The sequence below is a fragment of the Myotis brandtii genome, unplaced genomic scaffold (assembly GCF_000412655.1).
Source record: "Myotis brandtii unplaced genomic scaffold, ASM41265v1 scaffold493, whole genome shotgun sequence".
NCBI classification, from domain to species: Eukaryota; Metazoa; Chordata; class Mammalia; order Chiroptera; family Vespertilionidae; genus Myotis; species Myotis brandtii.
Window position 1 is genome coordinate 978,451 of NW_005368827.1, and position 3,981 is coordinate 982,431.

At 40.5% G+C, this 3,981-nt stretch overlaps 1 long non-coding RNA gene across 2 annotated transcripts in view; it reads right to left on the bottom strand.

Moving 5' to 3' along the window:
- LOC106727878 overlaps positions 1-3,712 on the bottom strand; it is a 17,735-nt gene extending 14,023 nt beyond the window's left edge. For both annotated transcript variants that reach the window (XR_001364125.1, XR_001364126.1), the window contains exons 1-2: positions 3,589-3,712; positions 1,173-1,177 (exon numbers count right to left, since the gene is read on the bottom strand). This is a non-coding gene — a long non-coding RNA (uncharacterized LOC106727878). The remainder of the gene's footprint in view (positions 1-1,172; positions 1,178-3,588) is intronic.
- Between the last annotated feature and the right edge of the window lie 269 nt (positions 3,713-3,981).

The following is a 3,981-nucleotide window of genomic DNA, read 5'->3' on the forward strand; positions in this document are numbered from 1 at the left end:
GGCTGATCCTCAGCCCTGCCCTTAGAGGCCCCGGGTCTCAGTGTCCCACGGTAATCACTGCAAGAAATTACCTCTGAGAGAAAGCCACCCTTGAGTTCTGATCGAAGCCAGACAGTCCAGTTTATCCCCGTACAAGTCTGGGTCCCCAGAGACTCACCTGGAACTGGAGTTCAGAGCAGTTGGGAGCTTGAGACTCCCTCCGGATTGAAAAAGACAACCTTGTCCTCAGTTGCCAGCCCTTTCCATGAAATTACCTCTGAGAGAAAGCCACCCCTGAGTTCTGATCGAAGCCAGACAGTCCAGTTTCTCCCCGTATGAGTCTGGGTCCCCAGAGACTCACCTGGAACTGGAGTTCAGAGCAGTTGGGAGCTTGAGACTCCCTCCGGATTGAAAAAGACAACCTTGTCCTCAGTTGCCAGCCCTTTCCATGTGTGCCTCCGTACCTCTGCACTTTACTTCTGCACCTCCTCTGAGTCTCAGTGTGCTTTTCTCTTTCCTTCTAGTTGTAGAATCTCCACTCAGCCAGCCTTCCTGTGGTTCTGGATGATGTCCGTTTTGTCTTTTAGTTGTATTTTTGAAGTGGTTTGTTGTTGTTGCAATAAACCAACTTAGGTTAGAGTTTAGGTCCAGGTGACATAGGTTTTTGTGTTGTGGGATGACTTAGCTAACTTTTATTATTGTGTGTATAGTAAATTTCTGCTGCTATTTTTCCCACCGCCATACTGACTGCAGTTTCTTATGATAATGGCTGATCTATGTACTTTCTTCTCCAGTCTTATGTCTCTTTCTAACACTCAGTGTGGAATGGAGTTTAGAGATTGTTCCCCAGCCTATCCAATTTTCCAGAAGTATTGCCCTGGGTAAGGTATATGTCACTGTGTCCCATTGGACCATGCCACCTGCCTTGGGAGAACTCCAGGACTCACATGAGATATGTGCACTTCCCATACCCAGACTTGTTAGTTCAGAAACTTTATTGTATTCAGCAGCTATTCTTCATAATCTGTGGTTTGGAATTATAGCTGTTAGCTATATTTAAAAAGTTTCCTTTATCACTTTATAAGAGGTTTTCTTTTTAGTTTTTTTTTTGTCTTGGCTTAAAGGAAGAGCAGAGTAGACATGCCTTTAATGTGCCTCCTTAATGGCAGATGCCCTTTAAGTCTGACTTCCACATTCACTGTCTTACTGAACTTCCTCTCTGGCAAAGCTCTGAAGATTTCCTAATTGGCAAATCCAAAGTGTCTTCTTTGCTTACAGCCTCTACATCGGAAGTTCTTGTTCCTGTCACTTCTTTCACAGTGCAAATCTCAGGTTCATCTCCTTTCTCATTCTCCTTTGTCTCTTCTCTTCCAGCCTCACTCCACAGTATTTCCCTTAGTTACTAACAAAAATACATCCTTTTGTTTTTGTACTTGTAGCACTTTTTGTACCACTCTTAATAGCCCTTAGCACAGGCAGCGTTCTCAATTTATCTGTATGCAGGACTACCTTCTTTCTGGAGTATTTGGTACTTGAGCATGAGGTTTTATCTGTCTTTACTGCCTTTACCATAGTAGATAATAACATATTATTAAGTTAATGAATTAGATTGCATTTGCATTGTCTCTATTCACTAAGATCTATTACTACCAAATAAATTAATAAATTAAATATATTAAAATATCACAAATTGTAATCAAGAGCAAAAAACACATTATGATAATGGAATAGGAAATTAAGAACAAAAAACAAACAAACAAACTCTGAACCATGGGCCTGGGATCTGTTTACAGTCTTGACCCAACATTGCTAGAAATGAACATGGGACCTTAGGATAAGTAGGCCCACATGCAGTAGATAAAGGAGAAAGTTGTTTCACACACATTTTGATCTTAAGTTTTAAGATCCTTTTACTTCAAGGATTTACTTTTGTTTTTCAAATTAGAAAGTATATTAAAATTCTACCATGTTGTTAGTCATTGCTCTGAAAAGACTATTCTAGTCTATATTTTTACTAATAGAAAAAATTTTAAAGTTAAAGGCTGAAGTTATTTTTTAATAAAACAGGAAAAACTCCACCAATAAAATCAACATGCTTTTTTCAGATTAATAAAAATATCCACCTGCTATTAAACTCTAGCTGAAGAGGAATCTTCTTCATCAGAGCTTCTTTCATCATATCACACCTCTATTATGAGCCATCAGAGGCATGGGTGGGGAAATACTCACACATACCCACACATAGTAAGAACTAATTCTCTTCAGTGTATGCCCACAGAAAGTATTGTGCTTATATTTTTAGTTCATGAGATTTTATGAAAAGCTTATTCTCTGCCTCTTTGCCTAAGAGTTGACCCAGAATCTGCTTAATAATTAATCTCTCATGAATTATGAGATAGTATAACTAGTATGTATATTCCTATTGCTTCTTGTCCTGAATTACAGTACAACTACAGCACAACACAATAAAGGAACACTGTGAGAATTGAGGCTATTGACATATTGTTTACAGAACAGTGTGCTATAGAATAAGACCTTGTCAATAATCCAAACACCATAAGAGCACACCTTATTGCCCACTGAATTACAGAAGAGCGTTAACTTAGCTGTAAAGCCCTAGTGCATACACACTCCCTAAGTCCACAATAACTGGTAATCTACTTGATTAATTAATTAAATTTATTGATTAATATAATAAAGGTCCATCACTTGTTTGAAGCTTCCAAAAATAGTCATTCCATATTTATATTTAATCTATTAGATCTCCAGAGAATATGATTAGAATTAATTATTCAAAGTATTCTGAAAGTATATCTCCATGAAACTGGGAAAATGTAGTGATCATTCCTGGGGGCGGTCAGAGAGGGTTCTAGAAAAAAGTCTACATACACATAAAGCTGCTCATTTTTCTCTTGCATGTGCCGGTCACATTGACATAGGCCAGTAAGCCAGGACAAGTGGCATAGGGCAACTGAGACAGCTGAACAAACTGGCTGAGCATTTCCCAGCCAGATACAGAAGTTTACCTCTTTAGAGATACTATCTAGGCCTCAGTTGTATTTCAGCTCCAGGCTCAGTAAAGCAATAAAACCAGGTGGGTGATCCCAGGACCAGCTGCAATGACTAAAGACCCCCTCTGCCCAATCAATGGAGACCAGGACGCTGAAAGAGCACATTTAGAAAACTGATGAATATTCTGCTGAAACGGTCTCCTGAGACCTCCCTGAAAATTCTCCCCTGTAAGTAAGCAAGAGATAAGAGCCTCAAGACAAAGGAACCAGCACACGCATGTCCCTCTGGAGAACAACCCACACCATTCCCTCTGTCTCTTTCCCCCCCTTTTCTTCTCCCACAGACACACATTTCCTTAACTCTAAGGGTCCCCAGAAGACTTTCCACCAGGGGAGCAATGGGTAGCATCAGCTCATCCCAGGCTAACTCCTGAACCTGTCCCCCAGTTCTCTGACTTCCCAGAGAGCTACAGCAGCCCAGCCTAGGCTCTCTTGTTGCTTCTTCTATGCTGAACTTTTCCTTGTTTTACTGTCCCAAGCTTAAAAAAAAACACACCCTCATACTCACCTGCACTCCTGTTGTGAACTTTTCCTGCACTGCTGGAAGCCGGTCCACCCTTGCTGCTTAACACAGTCGCTGCAGGTAAGAAACATATGCACAGCTTATGTTTCAAGGGACCTGGCATATATGGCATATGTTTGCTCCCCCTCTTAGCGCTATGTGTTTTAAACAGGACCACCTCCCCGAGAAAGGTTGTTTCCCCAGGTGAGGATTTTTCCCTGGAGTTAGGGATTAACAGGACTAAGGAAGGGAATCAGTAAAACCCCTTAACTAAGTGCCAGGCAGGTAGTTAATCACTTTAACTACAAACAACCGTGGAATGGAGATAACAAAGGCCTTAACCTTTGGAATAGAATGGATAGGATTAAAATCAATTGGTATAAATACAGATGTAACAGGAGAATAGAAAGAGAACCTAGTTATGATGAT